At 33.2% G+C, this 24,512-nt stretch overlaps 2 pseudogenes; both read left to right on the forward strand.

The window, feature by feature from the left end:
- Positions 1 to 614, forward strand: part of LOC149553662 (metal tolerance protein 11-like) — a 31,425-nt pseudogene extending 30,811 nt beyond the window's left edge.
- A 116-nt stretch (positions 615 to 730) lies between these two features.
- Positions 731 to 21,883, forward strand: LOC149553663 (serine--tRNA ligase, chloroplastic/mitochondrial-like; annotated as a pseudogene).
- The last annotated feature ends 2,629 nt before the right edge of the window (positions 21,884 to 24,512 follow it).

Below are 24,512 nucleotides of genomic sequence, written 5' to 3' on the forward strand. Positions count from 1 at the left end.
AATCATTTAGAATGCTAGTGAGTAATAATAGCTGTAGGCACATGCAATAATGAAGAGGATGTATTTTTTTATATTTAAACTTGATCATTAGTGTCTATCAAGTTATTTGTGTGGTGGTGGTAGCAAGAAGGATGTATAATCTTGTGATCACTAAAGCCAAAATATAGATTATTAGGCTTCCTCCAAGAAGATGCCAAGTATGCTTCAAGTTTATCGTAATGTGTATAATCTGATATACTAAAGTTGATAGTGGGTCTTTTGTGTAGTTAGCACTCTATACAATTAGGACATGGTCAAGCACAGTTTTGGAGAATGTGAATTCTTTGGTGGGGAAAACAATGTCGCTTGATTATTTGCAAAAATTGACATATCTCTTTTGGAATCATCACAAAGACATACGCCATATTGATACTGTCAGAGCTTACATATTTGTGTCTTATTTCTTTGTTGAAGTTGACATTGTGCTACCAAGTGATATGCCCTTGTAGGATGCTCATGACATTGGAGAAGCACTTCAAGGAAAAATGGAATCTCTTCCTGACATAAAATGAGCTTTTGTGCATCTAGACTATGAATATTCTCACAGACCTGAGCATGGGAATGAAAAATCCTAGATGTCTACGATAGGTTGTATACTTTAACTAACTTTCCCAGCATCTTCTGCCCTTTTTATAAACCTATTATATCTTAGAAGCATTTAGAATGCTAGTGAGTAATAATAGCTGCAGGCATGCACAATAACAAAGAGGATGTATTCTTTTTTATTGAAACTTGATCATTAGTGTCTATCAAGTTATTTGTGTGGTGGTGGTAGCAAGAAGGATGTATAATCTTGTGATCACTAAAGCCAAAGTACAGATTACCAGGCTTCCTCCGAGTAGATGCCAAGTATGCTTCAAGTTTATATTAATGTGTATAATTTGAAATACTAAATTTGATAGTGGGTCTTTTGTGCAGTTAGCACTCTGTACAATCAGGACATGGTCAAGCACAATTTTGGAGAATGTGAATTCTTTGGTGGGGAAAATAGCGTCGCTTGATTATTTGCAGAAATTGACATATCTCTGTTGGAATCATCTTAAAGACATATTCCATATTGATACCGTCAGAGCTTACACATTTGTGTCTAATTTCTTTGTTGATGTTGATATTGTGCTACCCAGTGATATAACCTTGTAGGATGCTCATGACATTGGACAAGTACTTCAAGAAAAATTGGAATCTCTTCCTGACATAGAATGAGATTTTGTGCATCTAGACTATGAATATTCTCATAGACTTGAGCAGGGGAATAGAAATTCCTAGATGTCTATGATAGGTTGTATACTTTAACTAACTTTCCTAGCATCTTCTACCCTTTTTATAAACCTATTATGGTCAACCGGTACATTTCTTGCAACATTATATGTAACCACTATCAATGCTTTGTACGAAGCACATGCCATCAAAAAGATCTAAATGATTGTTGACCAGGGCATAGACTTATTTAAGGCAGTTCTCAAAACTTTTCCCTATATGGGGAAAAGTAGTAAAATATTAACACCTAAGGATTTCTTACTATGAAATTATATCAAATGAATACAAAATTATTATTTTCCTACCTACCCATACTAGAGGTATTCCCAACCTTAACATAATAGAGTTGATTCTTCAAACAGACGTGAAAAACTTATTTAGTTTGAAAGGAAGAGCATAAAATCCTATTGCAGTTTTCTCATATCCTTACCATTTTGGCCATTACGTTAAGGAACTTTAATCATAGGAAGGAGGATAAGGGTGGTTATGGAAGAGGGGAATGGCTATGGATTCCTCACTAGGTACACCCACTCAAATGGATGGTAAAGGGCCACATGAAACCACAAGGGATGGTATCCACTCTTGGGCCTTAGGTAGAGGAATGATTGGATATGGATTTTTCACTAGGTACACCCACTTGTATGGATGGCAATGGCCAAAGGAAACCAAGAGTGATGGAATTTTCTCTTGGACCTAGGGTAGACGATTGATTAAGGCACCCTAATATGCCCCTTATCCTACCTCTCTTATAGTTGAACTCCATTAACAAATTCAGTATTCCATATGATTAAATTAACCGTCCTAATTCTATTTGGAATGATATATGCTTTAATATCGCAAATAAGGAAGATCTATTCGTGGATTATGTGTCAAAGATTTCTTAAAATGTTGAAGGACTAAGTACATGATGTTATGAATTCTATTCTACTTCTTGTTCTACTTGGAATCTTTGATTCAGAGCAAATACTCAAGCATTTATAGAAAGGGGACATTACATACAACAACCATATCTATCAAAGTCTTCCTAAGAAAGTGGCACTATGAAAAGTCTATGAAAGCTTTCTGTATAACATATTTCAATTAGTCATTACAATAAATGTAAATAAGAAAAGATCATTTTTCATAAGGATTTGATACCTCTTAGAACATATAAGATCCAGAAGATGGATATGTGCAAGTTACTTGTTTTGTGACTAGCAGTCATACATAATTTGAAAGCCTAGCAAACAACCCAATCATAATATATCTACACACCACTACAAAAAGCACATTTATAACAAAATAAATGCAACATATCTGATTCATAAAAATGTACCACACCTATTCCTTAAAGTAGGCAACAACACATTCTATGCACATTTCAAGGCTTTCACCATTTGGGGGAGGAATGTCATAATTGCAACACCATTCATGGACTTTCTCCTTTCCATATCTATCAGCTATTTCCTATTTGTTGAGGCCTTACAATTCTCTATACTTGCATTGCAGTAAACATTTATGGAGTAATCATTATCAACTTATATTATACACATTTTGAAACTATTAATATCCAAGAATTGTTAGCATTAAGCTTTTACATGCGCTCATTGAGTTTCCAAGCTGTTATGATTGGAATAGAGTGTTTTTGAGTATCTTCACTGAATATCCTGCTCCATGCCTTGGCCTTCTCATTCTCATTATGTATTATTATTGGTACTTACATCACATGGAATTCAACTTGAAGCTTTAGTCCTGTTTAACAAGTCATTATATAAATGTTGACATCCAAACCTAATCACTCATATTATAGATGTGCTACTGAAACCACAACAATAAATTTGAATTTAAGAACTAGAATGAAATCCTAAACACCTCAGCCTACCTAGGATAGTCATTTTAGAACTGCCTCCAAAGATATGCTCTGATCATCTATAACAACAAGAAGTATGCTTCTAGAAAATGTAATAATACCAATTGTACATTTAATAAAAAAAGCCCCATTTGTACCTGCACAGAGGAACCTTGCAAACATCTGGCTCATAACACATTCTTGAATGAAGTTTAAGAAGTTGCCACATTCTTTTACAGTGAACACATCCACTAGGGACTTGTTTCTTGCATCTAGAAAAATGTCTAACTAAAGATTCAAGGCCTTTGCATGCTGGGAAATTGTAGGGTCCCATAGTATCATCTAGGTCTTTGTCATGGGGTCCTATTGTGCGACAACCATCTTTGCAGATGTGAACAAGTGCTTAAATGGCATCATATAATTATAAATATACTCTTTTCTCCTCTATCTTGTGAAGCCTTTCTTATTTTTTCTGTGAATACAAAGAAAAAAAAGGATCACAAATTAAAATTATATCAATCTCAAAAAAACAAAGAAACTACATTGGCATCAATACCAACTACTTGTGAAAGATTTAGCTTCAAACCAAGTTCTCTAATTTAGTGTACTCCAACCATCTTTACCTTATTGGATGAATTAGTATTAATTCAACTCTATGACAGTTTTTAATTTCTTAAACCTCCTTGCATTTGCATGATAAATGACAATTTGCGCTAATATAAACCCTCTTTTAATCAATAGATATCTAGTGACAAGAGTAATCTTTCACCCTTGATATATCTAATAAATTGCAACAAGGACTAGAACCATTGAATACTCAACTTAGTAAAATAGTACATATCCAATAATAACATTCAGAAATCAAAATAGAAATAGAAATTTAAGTACCTATGCCTATGGTGGCTTGGTTGTAGAATGGCATAGGTGGGGCTACTTAGATACTCCAAGTACTTGGTGTAGGGATGTCTTTGTGACAACTTATTTGAGGTTTAGGAGGTTTTTCGAGTCTCCATGTTATACTGTGTGCCATAGAATATCTCAGAAATTTTAGATCTGCAACAGACCTATAATGGTATGTTTGTTGGCATTTTTGAGTATATAAAAATTCATTGAATTGATGCTTTGCTGTACATTTCATTTATACTTGCATTTTCACTTCATATTTCTTTCTATTTCATTTATACATTGCAAACAACTAGGAAAACCAAAAAAATACAAAAGAACAAAATATTGGAAATCTTTAAAAAAATCAAAAAATTCAAAGAAACACAAAAAAATCAAAACTTGTAGTTGTTAGATCAGAGGGGATCTTTTAGTATAAAGAGGCAATAGGAATTTTTGTGCTCATAAGGTAAGTGTATGTTGAGCTAGAGCAATAAATGAAATGCTATGCGTATCATTACTAGGTCTACAGAGAGCAATAGCCTAGCACATATCTTATGGCAAGTGAAATTCTTGTCTTTATAGCTTCTGGATTTGACTGTGTGGTCAATTTCTTCATCATAGTTCATTGGCAACTGTGCATGGTCCTATGGCAAGAGAAATATAGTGGCAGACTTTGGCAAAGGATGGAATAATGTGTGCATCACTGCACCTTTATTAAATGCAATATTAGCTAGCTTCCTGGAGAGCTTGGTTCTTAAATTTTCAAGCTGTTTGGATTTCAAGCAGATTTCCCTCCCATGAAGGGTTTCAATTGAATTCATGAAAGCAAATGGAAATCTATAATGTGCATTCTATATGCACCAATTTCTTTTGCACTCCCTTTCTCTTTTCAATGTTATAGTATTCAGGCATATTTTCAAACAGTTTGCTTGCAATATTGAATGCTCAGTTTCATGTTTGCAAAGATGATGATGTTTGTTAATTTTTTCTTAGAGAATTATTTGAATTTAAAATTGTTATCACAGTTCCTTGTAAGTTTTCCACTTTTCTCAAACGATGGAAACTTCAACACATACAATTTGAAAGATAATAAATGATTAACAGATTGCAGATTGTATAGTAACAAGACTAGAAATAATGTTAGTTGTTTTAGGTTGGAAATTTTTTAATAAGCCTATAAAAAAGACCAAAAAAATTGATTTCTCTTCACTGTACCCATCTGATAGAGATGTTAACATTGACTAGCAGCCAGAGGAATGTTGTTGCAGTCTGAATTTACCTCCAGTTTAAAAAAAAAAGACTTGAGCAGCCTCTTCCTTAATTGTCGTTGCTTTCCTAACCTCAACATCCATCCATTATCTCATTAAACCTGCCCTTTTCTACCTTCAAATTTGAAATCTCTGTCTTTCTTCTTCATGCTAGCAAGGAGGGAAGTAAATTCCCACATCTTAGCAAAAGTCAGGGTACAATCTGGGTATGTCAATGCAAGACATAGATTATATATATATATATATATATATATATATATATATATATATATATATATATGAGGCCTAAAACTTCTATATCCATAAAAAGCTAGAGCCATATTAATCTTTTGAAACTATATTAATAAAATACTGTCATTATTCATATTAAAATCATAATGTAACCTTAAAACAAAATTTAGTGCCATAAATCCTAAGGTTGAATGTAGATGGTAGAATAAAGAGTTTAGCTTGAAGCTTTGAGTTGGATATATTGACCAAATATATGGCATATATATAATATACACTCAGGGTCCTTAGTCTTGTCATATTAGGGCCTACACTTGACATACTGGGGACAAGGTCTTTGGTATTAATGAAGCCCTCTAATTCAACAGATTTACATAATATTCTTAGAAAATTCATAATTTGATCTACTTTGTATTATGCTATAACTTATTGACCTAAATATTACCATAAATTCTTAAACTTTGATAAAGCTATTGTCATATTCTAAATAAATACTATTGTTGATGTCAAGGGTAGTTCAAACACAAGAAGTTCATGATCAACACATTTAACAAATGAGTTAAAACAAACTCTCTACATTGCATCTACAATAGTTTAACATTTTCAACTAGTTATCCAAAATATAACCAAGGGAAAAAATTTAATGAGTAGGACAATTATAATCAAAGATTTTAAACAAACTTGGCCTATAAACACAATTCACCTCAACAACTGAGCTAACATCAAGAGGAAAAACAAGATACGTATAGCTATAGTGTTATAATTCTTTAGAATAACTTTGGGGGGGGGGGTTTGAATTAGTTATTCAAGGTCTACATGCCCTAATAATACTTTTTCTCAAATTATAGTGAATCCATAAACTTTTCATCCATCCAAGATTAGCAAATTATAGTAAATCAATATGCAGAGATAAAACATACAAGATCAACACATGACACAATGATTTACGTGGAAACCCAATTTCGGAAAAGCCACCAGTAACATGCTACTTGATTTTCACTCTTCTAAAGTGATGCCCTGTTAAAAGCCTACCCTATTAAAGGCTTACAACACACTATTAAATGTGACCTTGTTAGAGGATTTCACCATACTGTTAGGAATGGGCCTGGTCAAAGGACTTTAGAACATTCACTTGGAATGTCACCCTGTAAAAGGATTTACAACATGGCTATTAAACCAACCTAAGTCCATAGGATTTAAACTAACTGTTACAATTGCTAGAAAGTAACAATAATGGCTTTTCGATCTGATACAACTTACAACATATCTTGCAGATTTTAGATCACACTTCAGCTCAATCCTTTGCTTGGCTTTAATCACTTCAACTCTGATAGCTTGTCATCTCAAGCTTCATCTCCTTAAGTCTTCTTACTAATCATACCAATGCAACCATATCTGTGGTCATCTGTTGAATTAGAGTAACTATGCTTTCTTACTCCTTAGCACCTCCTTCAACACTTTATGCTTTCATGCTTGACCTCTTCTCTCTTTGCTTCATAACCTTATGACTCCTTAAATAGAAATCTGGATTGCCTTTGCTACTCGATTCTCCCTCTCCAAATTTAGGGTTTCAAATGGATTAGGTAAGATACAATGTATCTACCCCATATTTTTCTCTTATCTAGAAACTTCATCTAGAGTCCAGTAGTATTCTTCAAAAATGTTCTACATGTTGTTCTGTGCCACCAGCTAATCAGTCTTGTCTTCTATTTGATTCAAAAAATTCAAGATAACAACCTTGTTGACTTGAATCTTCGATCTTTGAAATAATGCAGCAACTTAGCACTATTGGTTTACTGATGCTCGACATCTCTGTGTTACTCGACACTTGTATTTTCTCAACACCTGATCTTTGCTTGGCATCTGATCTTTACTCAGCATCTGATCTTTACTCAGCATTTGAAGATCACTTGGCATCTGATATTTACTCAGCATCTGACATTCACTCGACACTTGTTGTCTTGACTCGGCACTTGAAGATCACTCAGCATCTAAAGTTGAACTTGCTCGGCTTCAACTAGGAATCTATTCGACACTAACTTGCTTGCTCAACTCTCTCTCTAATGAACTTAGTTAGGCTTTACAAATGACTTAGCTAAAACCTTACATCTTTGATATGTTTCAGTGTGCCCATTCTTTGTGTCTTAGAGTATGTTGTCAATACACTTTTTCATCAATGACTTAGCTGATCCTTGTACTTCATTACAACATCGTAACTTCAACCTTTCTTTAGGTGTTCTAGTTACATCTTATTGATTGCCTCCTCTTTGTCAATCAACCAATTGATAGTATTTGGATCACTAAAGCAATTGTCATTCCTGCAAGTAGCAAGTTTGACTTCGATGACAAAATAATGATTGAGAACATTCGTTACCAGTTCCATTACTTTTTATATATGATCTCTTCAGTCATTTCCAACAATCTCCCTCATGATCTTTTCAATCAGTTCCAACATATAGAACCTAGCTCACTCACAAGCAAGCATGTGCCCTCGTCAGCAACCCTGTCAACATTCTTCCCCAAAGATGGAGATGAATCTTTGATCAACCATTTCTATTAGAATGATATTGTAGTATTTACCCATAATGGTCATTTAAGTCACCTAATGCATAGTTCAGAATATCATTATTGACAACTATTGCTGAGGGCAAAAAAAAAAGGATAAATATATAAAGGGAACAAAATGATCAAATATAGAACATTGTAGGTAGCAACACATAAATCCCATATCACATTTGCATTGTATGTTATGGGCAGCAATAGTTGTGGAGCATTTTAGACCTATGACATGTAAAGTGTCCATTTTATGTTAGTTTGAGCTTCATTTGGTTTCAAGAATACTATAATATTCTCTACTTAACAAGGCCAACCACGTGAAGGTGGAAGCTCATCTGGCCTCACCACCCTCCCCCTAACATCAATCTAAATACCCATTATCATCTAATTACATACTTCATTCATTCATTCATCCATTTATGAACTATAACATTCAATCAATACAATCACATAACATTCATTAATATGATATAAAATTCATTAATACACAATACTAATCAAAAATTCATTAACACATAACAATATTCATTAACATAAAATTAAAATCTATATTAATATGCATCATTCATACATAATTACTTAAAACAAAATTCTTTCATTATCCAACAAGGTTTATCAAAGAAGATTTTTAAAACATCATTTCTTTTTTTGTTTTTCTGAGCTCTCTTAAGAAAAGTGCTCATAGGAGCATCCATATATGCATCATTCTCCTCCTCTTCTGGCACATGTAATGTCAAATTATGATGGCTCCTTCTCTTTGGAGGAAGGTTGCTGCACTAAAGGGGGCTTTGTTGCAAGAACAAGTGAATGGGATAAATTGGCATACTCTTTTTCTTTTTCTAACTGTTACAAGTTTCTAATTAAGTATGAGTACAACATAAAATGCATTTTTCTTACCTAAAAATGCCACATCATGTACATAAACATTTTGATCTACCACCGTGTCAACATGTTGGACACTTGGAACATGGTCCACTCCTTCAGCATGATGTTCAACATGCTTTGAAATATTCAAAAAAAGGATACATGTCAAATTCCAATTGAAAATGTTAAATTGTATTCATAATTGCATAATTAATTTATAATACAAAATTAATACCTCCACCACTATAATGCACATCATGGCCTTTTTCACGAGCAGGTTTTGTGGTTGTATATGAAGGCTGTAGTAAAATGTTATGCACATTGTTATGTAGTCAATTTACATTTAAAACTAATACCAAAAAAGAATCTTCTCAACTATTTAATTTCATTTTCTTTTCATTTGACCAGTTTACCTATGAGATATCATTTGGTGCACTGGATTCTTGGGAAAGGCTTACAAATTCTTCACGTAGGTGTGCAACCACAACTTTATAGCCTTCCTTCAAGGCAATTTTTCTATCTTCATCTATGACCTCCATATTGAAATCTGTGCCCTATGTTTTTTGCTTGATAACATCAATTTTCCATGTATGGTTTCATTAAACAAAACTATTTGCAACATTACATTAAAAAATAAAAATAAAAATATATTTCTCTACTAACAAGTTGAGACTGGAGATTCATATAGCCACCAAAGCCAAGTTTGTGTTGGCCAACCTTTTCTACTCTCGCTTTTGTAGCCATGGATGTGTCTTGCAATCTATGAACAATTTCAAACATCTTAGATTATATATTTACAAATATCAATAATTAGTGCATGATTAGAATGTACTTAATACTATAATGACATACCTCTTTTTTCCCTATGCTGCTTCATTATCTCTATCTTCACATAGCCTTTTCTCCTTTACATCTTCTATTATTTCATTCCACTCCATCAGTGGAATCATAGGAGGATGGTCGTACTTTGGGTTATCCTTAAGAGCCCTTCTATATTGATCCATCATAGTCTTTATATGCTTTGCTACTCTTTTTAGAAGTAGGCCAGTGTCAAAAACATTTTCCCCAAATTTCTCCTCAATAGATGCAATCAACTGATTTTTTAATTCCATAGCTTGTAAATTCCACCTTTTAAAAAACAAATAGATTGTTAGATCAATAACTTTAATATATTACAATAAATAGAAGAAAAGAAAAATTATGTAGCAATGATATGAAACTACGTACCTTTTACGTATGGTGGGTCCAAATAGTCTCAATGTCATATGAAAAAGATATTCAAAGAAAGAATTATTACCTACAAAGACATAAAGGATTTATCAGTCCAAAATGGGTAATGTAAAAGTAAACTAAATTTACACTTTAAATAATATCAATTTTAAAGCACCTGGAAGCTTTTGTTCTTTTAATGGAAAAATAGTTTTCTTATTTAGCAACAATGTCCCTTCATACAAACTAGTACTAATCACACGAACTACTCCAGGAAATGGATAAGCTTTAGTAGTACTGCTCTCTATTGGTCTATCAACTAAAACATCATAAAAATTAAATGACAATTTTAGTACCGCTCTTTGTTGGTCTACCTCTTGCCTATGTCCATGTCTCTCTATGTGTGGGTATATATATATGTATGTATGTATGTATGTCTAGTGCACCAATATTACAGTCAAAGGAACCAACAAATATAAATATATTTTTCTTTTTCAATGAAAGCATTTTTATTTTACTTTATTTATTTTTATTTATTTTTCTTTATCTACAATATTGATGTACATTACTACAATACATTTAACTAACTTCACTAACCACTTTTGTTCCTTCCAACCAAAACATTATTTGAAATTCTAACAAAATGTCTTTATAACCAAATCTATCAATTTCAAATGGAGACACACATTTTCTCTTAGAATCATTTTAGAAACAAAAACATAACAACTTTACTCATTTCTATATACTATAGAATAGTGCATGATATATAAATTTCTTTACTCACTGAATGTAGCAACATATCAACAAGTACAATCCACTTATACAGTCCACTTATACAATTTTCCAGCTTACAAGCTGTCATAAAACACAAGATTAGGAGTTACCCAAGGGTAACTCTCCCTAATACAATAAGAATTCACTTGGAAGTATGTTTTTGCTGCACATGAAAATAAGACAACATCCTTCTTCTCTTCAAGTCTTCAATCCATAGATCACAACCTGTAGTACAACACACACCAACAAGCCCATGGTACTCTCCTCCCAACCTTAGGCCTTTTAAAGGCCACCCTCGAGCAGGGAGAACCTTGACTAGGTGGACATACATTACTAATATCCATTTACAACAAAATGCTCACATTACAAAACTGTTCACACATTTTACAGTTGACAAATAAAACCACAAATAAATTTTATACACATGCCTTCACAAGGCAACCCAACACCACATACATGCCCTCACATGGCATCTTTACGATACTTATAACTCTAGCAAGGTGGCATATGGGGCCCATAACACCCATATGGCATCCCTCTCCTACTCTAGGAGAGACTCTCACCCAACACATTCTCTATGCACCCCTTACCCTCACAAGGCTCTCTTTCCCTCCCAAGAGATGAGACTCACCTTGTCACACCCAAAACAGAAAATTGCAATAAGAACACATGAATTCACAACAGAAAGTAAATCAAAATACACACATACACCAAAACTGAAACATGATCCCTCAACCTTACACAACACAACATTACAACACACCATATTACAACTACATTACAGAAAATTTACATGTATAACACAATAAAAATAATCTACTTAACAACAAGCTTTCATAGCAAGGGTACATAAGGTTACCAACCTAGTTTCCAAGAAAATTTGAGCTCCCTCTCTTTTTACCAGCAATCCTCCTCCTAAGCTATCTTCTTCTCCTTGTTTTTCCCTTTCCCAAAATTTACCCCACTTAGATTCTTTTTCCAGATCTATCCAAAAATTCTCCCCCCCAAGAACTCTCCAAGCAACTCTCCCTAAAGAATGTTTTCTTTTGATGCTTAAGTTTCCAAATTCGGCCAACTTGGGAATCCACAATTTTGGGTGCTCTTTTCAATGCCTAGGGAAGCTTATAATACTTAAAAATGCCCCTACCCCCTAGGTATATCATATGGTCTTTAAAATAAGACCTCAAACTACCCCTAGGGATGGTGTAAACCTCCTAGAAATTCACAAAAGGTGTGCATTAGACCTAGCATGGAAAGAATCCCTCTTGGACCCATAAATATGCCTAGGGAAAATAAATCCTACCAAACCACTCCTTGGTTCACTCAACCACCTACCATCCCACTAAGCATGCTACAAAGGAGAACATGTGTAAAGTGACACCACAATACACACAACACACTTAGCAAGCCATCAAGAAAAACAAATTTACTTTTATAGAATCACAATAATACACACAAATTGGTTTTACAAATAAAATACAAGCGTAAAAAGGTTATACCCTCCTTAGGGTTAACCTTGGTTTTTCCAAACACCTAGCAAGGTTCTCCATAAATCCATGGGCTTCTTTCTTGTACACTTATTGCAAATATTAGTAGTCCAAGAATAAGGTGATAAAATGATAACGTAAATATAAATCACATAGAATCTATCATCAATGAATAACATAACTAATACGAAATATGTATTTCCATTCATATCACATTACACACTTCACATTTGTAGCAATTCTCTAATCTAGATAGTAAAACATTATGATCATTTATTCTTACAGAAAATTATGGAATTAACCTACCTTAAGAAATTCATCAAATATAATATAAGTATACAATTCTATTTTATTCAAATGATACATGAATTCTTAATGTTACTCTAAATATGCTAAGACTTGATAATCTAGTACCATATGGAGACCACAATTCAAAAATCAAACATTCACTTGAGTATAACATAAGATTTAATCATGACATATGGATCATCAAGAAGGTAAGTAAGCATATCTAAATAACATCATAAAAACTACTTAGAATATTAGTGTCCTAGTAACATCATAAGGAATCATCATATAGCCTAATGATATAGGTATCAATGTCCCAATAACATTACATGAAATCAAATAGTCTAAGGATCAAAATATCAATGTCCATAGGGGGTAATAATGTGTCATCTAGAGTGTAACTATCAAAGTCCAAAATAGACATAATGTCAATAGTGCTATGATGGTCAGGGCGGGACATGACAGTATGTGTGGTGTATGTATGCATGTGTTTGTGTGTATGCAGGCTTTTGTAGACATCATTTAAGCACTAATATGCTACTTCATTGTTCATCAACTTGTAGAAAGACATTACAAAATATAGCACATTACAAAATATAGCAAAACAAGGTTTTACCAGTTCTACTGGGCATAGCCGATGATGTTTGCATGGTCCTTGTTGTTGACAATGCATCAAACAATAGTGGACCGCCAACAAAAGGAGGAGTCTACACTTCATCATGAGCTAAAGGATAGAATATTGTTAGTAAAGACATTTGCAATGGATAAAGATCAAATGGGATACTAGTGAGAAACGTCCACAAAAAAAAAGGTAAGTGTTATAATGTTGATCAAAACAAACAAAGTGTTACTTACACGAAGGTACTGCACAACAACCTTGACCATGTTCACCATGTGATGTTGCAACTGGCACATATGTCTATAGAAGAAGACATAAAATTAGAGATCATGATACATAAGATACTATAAAATATTAATATCTATTGAACTTCTATTATTTCTTTAGTCGAATTACTGCTTACCTTCAAAGATTGGATTCTACGATCCAATTCTATTCTCAGTGCCTCTTTCTCCTCACTTTTGTCACCCTTGATGATAATGTTAGCAAGTTCATTAGTGTATCTTTGCATAATTTTTTGGAAGATGAATACATGGTCAGTACTAAGGTCAATTTCATGTAGATATGATGCCTGCATTTTAGATTGCATTTGATCAGCAATCATTGTAGCTTTTTCCTATCATTTGTGACATCAAATATTCGTATACTTTCATCAAAATAACTCCAAAACCATAAATAAAAGAACATAATAATATGACATTTTTTTCTATATTAACATTAAAATTTACAGTAATTAATGTTTACCTCTATTGAAGGTGTCTGAGATGGTGCATCCATATCGCCCTATGAAAAAAATTAGTAAGTCTTAGAAATTAGCAGTGAAATTAAAGTAATAGACTTGCCAAAAAAATGAGTTAGCCCAGGGACATCATGTATTTTCCATACAAGCATTGCATGGAATTGAAATTTTTGATATATATCAAGACCATCTTCATCATTATTATCAGATTCGCTAGTACCATCATTGTGAGCCTCTTCATCACTTGCCACAATACCATCTTCTTCAATCATGTCCTATGGCACATTATCATCTTCTTCCATGGGAGTGTTATCCTTAGCTTGGATATTCACATCTCTATGTTCCTCTAGTAGGAAATCCACATTCAGCAATGGACAAAAATCATGGCCGCCTTCAACATGACCATATTGCCTACAATGACTCTGGGCTGTTGTGATTAGAATTCTTCGATTCTTTAAGCCCTTACACTTTTTGCAAGAACAATAACATTTATTAGGTGTTCTTCGAAAATGAGCCCACAATGCAGCCATTATCTCATTATTTTGTTTTGGCTTCATATTGTCAGGCGCGGTCTTTCTTCATAGGAAAATATACCTGCAAATAAATTGGACATGTTGTAGTTAATGTTTATATCTGCACATATGGAAATTGTTGATTAATATTTTCAAATGTAACTAAAATGATCCTATAATTTCTAGAAGGCCTAGATGTTTGCAAAATGTGGATTTATAGACAATGTATTTTAGTTATTTGCAAAATGGATCAAAGAGATGTCACAAGCTAAAAGTTACTTAGGTGCTAACAGTAGCATGCCATGACTAATCCTGATAGCAATGAATAATCTGATTAATGCATCAACTAATGAAGATGACTAAAAGATTGAAACATATTAATGCAATCTTCAATCAAGAACATGTGAGCTCAAAAGATTGGAAAATCTCAAAAACTCATGAGTCTGAGATCATTACAATTTTAGCCATGAAATAATTGCAATTGAAGTTTGTTGAAAAATAGGCCTAAGTGGGTTGGCCTAAGGGTCAAAAGAAGAATTCAGATTTCACTTAATTACAAATCAATTAGCTTATGCAAGTTTGGCCTCATGGTGGTTGTACAATTTAAAAAAAATTAAAAGTTTGGCCTCGTGGTGGTTGTACAAACTCATATCAAATAGGTGCATAATACATTAGCAACCCCTCTTCCATGAGTTACATATATAATACAACAGTGGGAGGGGTCAAATTCATTGAGTTTTCCTCAGATAGTCAAGTTCTATCACTGTTTTTAGGGATAATTAGATAACCGTTGTTCTTTATAGTTATACTTGGAGAGAATTGATAGGATTGAATGGCAATGAACATATAGACCCTACTCAATTGAGTATTATAAACATTAACCGCCACCATGAGAATTCAGATATGGCATCTTGAGTTTTGAAGCCTTCTTTGTTAATTTCATTCATTGAGATTTTGAATGAGAAAATTTTCAATAAAGTAATAGAGTCTAACAATCTTGCTTGTAAGGCATGTAGGTAGGTAGTTAAATCGGCAATAGAAGAGGAAAATCAACCTGAATAGTACATAAATGGTCATAAAAGCTATTAAATTATCAAATAAAACCAAAAATCTGTGTTCTTTCAATTGTTGAGTGTGATACAATTTGTATAACTTGTAGATAAGATGCAAGAGAAAGTTATTGATATTTTAGATTTTGCACATCTATTTTTATCTTTCTTTTATCCCATAGATCCTACACGCTCTTTAGATTCTAATGTTGATTGAATTATTTTCAAATATCCATTGATGGATTCATTGATGATGGGCTTACAAACAAGAGTTTTTTCCATGTTCACAGGAAACAAATGATGAATCCTCAATACCTAGTGAGGATGATCAAGGAGCCTCATTTGAAAATAGTGATTGTGAGTCTTAAGCAAAGAAAGCAAAGGAAAATGTTGAGGAAACTGAGACAAGTGAATCAGAAAATGGGAAAAAGAGTAGCTTAGGCAGCATTCCTAATAAAGTGATGCCCAGAAAACCTGACAAGCTTCTCCCATGTCCAAGGTGTGATAGTTTGGAGACCAAGTTTTGTTATTACAACAACTACAATGTCAATCAACCAAGGAATTTTTGAAAGAATTGCCAAAGGTATTGGACTATTGGAGAAACTCTAAGAAATGTTCCTTTAGGGGCAAGTAGGAGGAGGAACAAGCACAACACAAATAACACTACTGCTACATCAACCTTGATCAACTCTCATGGCTCTTTGTTAGTAGGAAAGCACTAAAACATTAATTATTTTAAGCAAACCTTATAAAAAATTTACAATATGGGTCAATATGTTCCCAGTACACAAGTCCAAATATGTATAGACTCTATATGTTTACCAAATTTTTTGTTCAAGTCTAATACACTTCACATTAAATGTAAGTAAAGTGTGAGATGTCAAAAATGAAATCACTTTCTATTAAGGATGAAAACTTCAGAAGTGTGTGTATATATATCATTCTGCACTTGCTGGAATCTCAAACCATCTTCCAATCTACCTTAACCTTTTAATTGGAATGAAATCACCTTCCCCATTATCCATTGTGACTGATCCATTGAATTGACTAAAATTTGTATGGCTTAATTTATTCAATACCATTCTTTTAGCTCAATCCAGTCAATTCTACATCCTCTAGTACAATAGGGAACTCTATAGAAGGATATACTTTCACACTATTTTATATATTCAATGTATGAACAAACCATTTAAAAGGTGATCTTATTAGACAAATTAAATATTCATACATTTCTATAAGCTCAATATGTCACCCAATATATAGATAAACTAGAGAGCATTAAAATAGAGATGAGATTGTGAACATAAGCTCAGAATAAGTTCACGTCAATGATCATTCTTCTAAATGGATCAATCAATAATTTGGTATTAAAATTTGATGAATGAAAAGAAGACATTCAATATCATCAAAGAAAACTTATTCCCTTGTGAAGTTAATCAGTTATCAAGAAATCTATGTCGATAAATGTAAGCCTCTACTGTGGATCTTGCTTTAAGCCATATCTTCTAAGATTTTTGAAAGCCCTCTTTGTACTTATGCTCTACTATATGGTCTTAAATTTTTGAATAGAAATAATAATCTTGGTAGTTTCTCCTTTGGCTAGTGTGAAACTTTAACAAAATTACGCTCATTGTGAAAGTTCTTTAGAAAACATCATCCTCTTTTCCTGATCCTCTGGGTGGCTCTCTTGACTCATTACATTTTGTACCATTTTGGAGGTTTCTGAGGTGTTATTCTGATTGACAAAAGAACTTGTTGCCCCATTGAATTGGATTCTAAGAAACCAAATTTGAGTTAGCTAGGGTACATTGGCATGTCTGTATGATAAATGTAAAAGTTATAAATACATACTAATATTATAGTAATACATATAAATAATATGAATGTAGTAAAATGTTAACAAATAAATATTGTTTTATTTTGTGAAATAATAAATGTAACTAAATAGTAAATATACACATTTAACCATTATTTAGCGATTCTATTAATATTAATCTATATTAAAATATAATAATATAAAGAAATTGTAAATATTTGTAGACTTTGGAATAGCAGGAAGTATGGTGAAGATTTACCATCCCAAAGGCATGCTTTTGGTGATTCAAATTTTGTTTATTAAATCTTATACTCTTTCTTCTCCAGTCATGATTCAAAGGTGGTATATAATGTATTTTGGTTCTTTGTTATTAAAATAAAGCCCCATGGTCGATTGCTTGCCACAACTAGTTTGGATTGTTAAATAATGAATATTTCTTAAAATAGATTAAGTTTTCAGAAACATTCTGATGTTGAATACTAGAATTTTCTTTGGGGAAAGTGATTTTTGGTGTGGTACAAAATATTTGTGTCTCAACTATGGAGTGGTGTAATGGGCCATGCTGCTATAGGATATGCCATCATTGTATACTAGAGGTGAATCAAAGTTTAGATAAGGTGGCATATTATGCTATTTGAGTTGGTGATATTTATTATTTTCCATATGTTATCCTTCACTATTAAATAAAAACAAAAAATAGAAAACAATGCTATTGCTAGGGTTTTGCAAGGGTCAAAGACTCAAAAAGTCAAACAAACATGCATCTAAATCATTGAACTCTTGAATTTTGTGCACTAGATTTGTCTGTTTTGTTACGCAATGATTCAAAAATTTTCAAAGGAGAAAACTCGAAACCTTCTTTGGATCTATAGACAATTCAAATTAGATTATGAATTTGGACAAATTGTACCTGAAATCAACATGAAAACTTGCTAATTTGGCAACCTAGGTTGGGTTTAAAATTGTAATAAGGGTTATGAAAATATTGCTTGAACCAACTTGTAATTATGTGATGTTTTATCAAGATTTTTAATCATGTAGTTTCGAATAAGAGTGGTTAAGAATAACCATCTCTCACAAGCCTATATAATCCACTTAGCACTCACTGCATCTTGGTGATGCCCAAAGAAATGAAACATTATGACTTCTTGAGAGCTCAACTGTGACAGTGCTACTCGGATTCAAGTGCACTTAACAAGCCAACTTAGCTTGCTGCCTCATTTGCTAAACCTTCATAAAGTGTTGTGTCCTATGAAACATTGATTATAGAGTTTCTTAGATCATTCATTAACAAGTAGGTGGGTTTTCAAGCTTGTAATTTTAGATCCCTCAAATATCTAGCAATAGCTCATAAATAAAATGGAACTTTTGCTGACCATGTATTTATGGTGCAGGTTAGTGGCTCAAAGTTCTATTACCTAAAAAATGAGGCTATTTTATTGGAGATGGGACTCATTAACTGGGCTCTGTCAGAACTCACAAGAAGAGGATATGTGCCTTTGAGTACTCCTACTATTGTTCGAGCATCTATTCTTGAAAAGTGTGGCTTTCAACCATGGGCAGAGAATACCTAGGTGTTAAGTCCTTTTATGATACAAAATTTGATTGACAGAATAATTTCTATCATTAATAATTTATTTTCTTAGTTGTCCTTTTTATATGTTCCAAGGTTCAAGTCATAAATCATTGGAGTTACAAGAAGATCAAAGGTTTAAAGATAAGATGGTGCATTTGAAAATTTGAACCACCATGATACAGACATACTAATTTTGTTTTGAGTAGGTATATTCTATATATGGAATGGACCAGTGTCTAGCAGGAACCTCAGAGATCCTAGTAGGGGGAATGTACATGGATCACATTGTAGTTGACAAACTCTTGCCAATAAAACATGTTTCTTTTTCACATTGCTTTCGCATAGAGGTTGGTGCTGCAGGCTATGCAACAAGGTATGATTGCATATTTTTTTTTATGGAAGTGTCACTCTCTTGAGTAAATGGAAGTGCACATGTTTTTTGCTATATTAATTTTTATTGCATTACATCAACATTGGAAACTATGATTGCATTAAATAAAAGGTAATCTATTCCATCCAACATACGTTTCTTGAAATATGAAAAAACTATTCAACTGAACAAAATGTCAGTAACTTGTATGCACTCCATACTAATAAAAAATGTGGTTTGAGGTTCTTGAAAGGGCCAATGTTTAGATTCAGTATGTTACAAGATACTCATTAATGCTGCTTAGGATTGATAACGCTATGCAGAAGGGTGTGCAAAATATTTGGTAAAATCATTATTATCTACATAAGGGAGACCATTGAACATGTAAAATCAACAATTTCTTGAGTACTTTGATTTTTATAATACCACATAAAATGTATGGTCAGCTTATATTCTACTAATATCTTGCAACTATGTCAAGTTGAAAACAAATGAATGCTCAATAGAAACTATATTTCATATTGGAAAATAGAACATGCTTTCAAGTTAGTAAATGTCAATAAACCTCCCTGATTGAAGGTCTAATCTCTCTTGGCAGGATAGGTTGAGGTCCCTAGTTCTTGTAAGGGACTTGATTCCCTCCTCATGAACCCTTACATATATACTTTAATGGAGGTTGGTAGTACTTTTGGATGAGTGACAATAATCTTTGTTTTCAAGTTAACCTTTGGGCTCATTATTTGGGGAGTATATCCCTCTGATGTGTGTATTTCATTGGTTATTAAGGTTGTCAAAAATATTCACTCAATTTCAAGAGTGACCTTTGTTATGTTAATACATGTTGTGATGACTAGTTTTATTATTTTAATTGTTGGCTAAGGTATTTTATCAGATGACTATACATTTTTAAATGCAATGGTTAGGTTTTAATTGACAATTATTGGTCCTTAAAATGGTACTAATGCTGTCACAGAAAGGGCACATTTATGAAAGATCCTCCCTGTATCACTTGCATTGTAAATGGAAACCTCTGGAATAAGGCATTAATTGTTATATACTAATGTAATCATTTTGGTCTGAATTATTATTCTTTTTTTTTCTACCACAACTTATTATCTTGTAGTGGGGTAGGATTTTTTATGGTTACATCGTTGGGTGTATGTCATTGTGAGTTCATCCCCCATACATGGTTCCCCTCATAGCTTCTTTAATGTGTGGACAAAGGCAATGGAAATGGATTCTTAACCTGTGAAGTGAAACTTCTTGATTCCATTCACTTGCCTCTACTCCACTAGACTAAAATAGTAGTGCTTGGAGGAGAGCACTAGTGTGTTCTAGCTCTCTTATAGTTACATGGTAGGTGCATTCATTGAGTTTGAACCCGATCCTCTCTTGCAATTATAGCTAGTTAAAAGTGCAAGAGGATTTCTTCATTCATCACTTTCCCTTAACCTATTTGGATATATGAGTCATTCAATTTTAGGGAAAACAATTATTTTTACAACCAGACATACCTATGTTTTATGACTTCATTCTTATTTCTTTATATACTAAGTTGTGCCCATTATCCACAAATAGAATATTGGTGATAGATGATTGAGACTCCAAGACATAATGATGAAAGGAGACCATGGCTGTACACTGCTTTGTTGTTTGAAATGCTTCATAAATGACAATAATAGATCTATGTTATATAGATTCCTGAGCTCCTTCTGGTGAGTGATTAGTGAAATGATTTTTTTTTGAATTTCTATTTCCTAAAGTATAGCTATTTTTTCTAGGTTGTTGGGCAGGGGTTTGTACCATGTCCATCAGTTCAATAAGGTTGAAATGTTTGTGATATGTCATCCAGAGGAAAGTGAATTATTCCTTCAGGAGCTAATTAGCATTGAGGAAGATCTCTTTTCTTCACTTGGATTACACTTCAAGTGAGTTGGAAATATTTGGCTATTTAATTGATTATACAACATAATTTTTTTGGTTTTTTTGTTTTACAATTTTTGATTTTTTGTAGGACTCTAGACATGCCTTCTAAGGACTTAGGTGCACCAGCATACCAAAAGTATGATGTGGAGGCATGGATGCTAGGTCTAGGGCAGTATGGTGAGGTATACCCTAAACTGTAATGCCATTCAACAAGGACAATATTTTATTGTTAGATAGGAAAAACATATATACCTCTAGAAATATCCATGTAATAATTATACAAATTTTCTTATTTTCAGATATCCAGTGCATCAAACTACACAGATTACCAAATTTGTTGACTTAATATTTGATTTTAACCTATAAGTGTAGAATCAAATCTTTCAGTGGTTTTCAAGCCCAAGAAAGGGAAAACCCTACTGCCACCATTGCAGTTTGTACATACATTAAATGCAACAGCTTGTGCTATACCTAGAATGATTATATCCATACTTGAAAATTTTCAGTAGGAACATGGGTCTATAATTGTTCCAGAAGTTTTGAAACCATTCATGGGTGCTGTTGAAGTCATATATCTAAAGTTGAAACAATAAAGCATTTTCCTAGATGTGAAGATAATTTTGTGATAGTTTTTTAAACCATTGTTTCTGAGCAGGACCTCAGATTTAGCTACTGAGTGTATGAAATTTTTTCCACCTCATACATTTTAGTACTCATATTTCTTGACCTTAGTAATCCTCAAATGGTAGGTTGACTACACATTTATTGGGATAAGTTGTAGGTCGGTGTCTTAAATGCATTTCTGCATTGCTTACTTGATCCCTTGGTAACTTAAAGATCCAAAAAAGTATAAAATAGTGTTCTTTGAACATTCATTTTGTTCAAATGAAATTTAGAGGGGAGATCATCCCAATACTACATACTATAAATAAGAGAAGATGTAAATACAATATGCTGTCTACTACATAACACTTTTCAAAGGGAGGGCATTCTTCTTCAAAAGATCATATTGATAATGATATAACAGATTGCACAGACAACATGAGGATATTTAGCAATAGCAAGTTCTCATTTATTTTTTTATTTTTTTTTACATTGGGGTGTCCCTGTGACCTTAGCCTAGTGATGACTAGCGGCCGGTGTGAGCTTAGGGTGAGACTAGTCCCCTATGGGTACAGAGCAGCCACAGGCAAGCCACTCTTTCCATTTGAACCCGAAGGTGGAATCAAACTCAAGACTATGAGGGTGACCCATGACTTCAATCCTATCCATCTACTGTGTGCACTAGGGTTCACCCCCTACAAGTTCTCATTTATTATGAAGAAAGTCAGAAGACTACTTCCATTAATATTCTTGATTCATATGGAAGGCAAAATACTTTGAGGAGGCCATCTTACTGCAATAGGTGTTTGTCGGGTAAGAAATAATTATAGTTTGAGACAAAAGAATTTGAAATAAGATCAAGGGAGATTTGGTAGTATTTTTGTTAAAGAGTCTCATGACAATGCAAAGAATCCTAATGATGTCAAAATGATGGAAGTGAAAGACAACAAAATGTCTAAAGGTGCAATCAAATAATGTCGAATCAAAATAGAAATTTTCTCTTGGAATAAGAGGCAATCCTATGAATAACACTATATTTGCAAGAATAATGTAGGTGCACATATGTTAAATTTACACCGGAATGGTTAGGATTTTATTTGTGATCTTGATAGTAATTTTTAACAATGGAGTTCAAGAGATTGGACTACTCATTCTCTATTTAGTATGCACTATTCTCAAGAACTGGTCAAGTTATTTATCAAGGAAGGTTACAAAAAGTCCATTTCTTGTTAACTGTTCAAAGAATGATTGTTGAGTGACCTTAATAGTTAATTTCTTTCGTGTTTGCTAACTGCAGAAAGGGTGATTATCAATACCAACACATGCTATCAGAGGGTCCAAAAGGACAATATGATAAGAATATGTTTGAAATGAGCTAGATACATATTTGAAACACTGATAAAAGCAACTGACAACTGTTTGGTATTATGCTAGTATTTAGGAAATGTATAAAAAAGTATATTTACAAACTATGTTGTAGGATGGTATGTTCACTTGATTATGCAGTTGTAATTAATATGGATGACTGAAGGAAATCATCAATTAGAAAGTATAAATAGATCTCCTTGTCTTCCAACCGTGCATACCTTATCTAATAAGCCCATGTCAAAGCCTCACATGTTTTATGTTGAATAATTATCTTTGATGGCTCACGAATGCTTAACTAGGTCAGTAAGAGTCATGTACCCTGAAAATGCAAAATTTCTCCTTTAAGACAAAGGACCCACTTTTCAATATCACCTGGTAAACCCTGTAATAATCAATTTACAAACACCCATTAAGTTATGCTCTATTCAACTACTGTTCTAGACTGCTACTTCCAATTTGGGAAAATAATTTTGTTTGTTTGCATCTGATTGAAGAACTTATTGACTGGCTCAACTTTATGAATTATGCTTATACTCTTTGAACTATCTTAAAGTAACTTATCCATCTTTATATACAATATAGGAAGAGTTTATGTTAGATCTTCTCTAACCTAAATAGATTGCTTCCAAACAAGGAGTTTTCCCATTAAATGGATGATGAAAACACAACAACTATACTATTTTACCTTTTAATAAAAAGCGAAAGAAGATGCAATACTCCTATATGTGGATATGCAAGGGCCTCTATATGAGAAAAGAATGCCCAATGGACTAATTCATCCTCATTCAAAAGAAATTGCACTGTAGCTTGAGGACTAGTTATCCTAATCTCATGTGTGTCATGTTGATGAGAATGAGAAACAAGTATCTGACGTAGGCTATGGTCAACCACCTGAATGCTATTCACTCTCACTAGTCGGTCATAGCTGGTATTGAAAGAATGGTTCCACACTGGGCCAAGTTGACATAGGGAACCTACAAGAAAATTTTTCCATGGGAAAACCCTATGAGAAATGCCAATCCGATATCTGCACTCACCAAAGTTTAGAAAATGCAAACAATTTCATCCTACCTTCCCAACCATATCCAAGTTCAAAAAATGTGGGCAAACATATTTGGCGTGCACTCACCAAAGTTTAGAAAATGTGGGCAAATATTTGGCATTTCTAGTCTTTGCATCGACTTTTTTAATTTGATGTTGGTCAAAATTTTGACCAAAGTGGGGGGGGGGGGGGGAATTTTTTTTTTGTGA

This window comes from Cupressus sempervirens, chromosome 6, assembly GCF_028749045.1.
Source record: "Cupressus sempervirens isolate cs-2001-9-10 chromosome 6, ASM2874904v1, whole genome shotgun sequence".
In the NCBI taxonomy this organism is placed as follows: domain Eukaryota; kingdom Viridiplantae; phylum Streptophyta; class Pinopsida; order Cupressales; family Cupressaceae; genus Cupressus; species Cupressus sempervirens.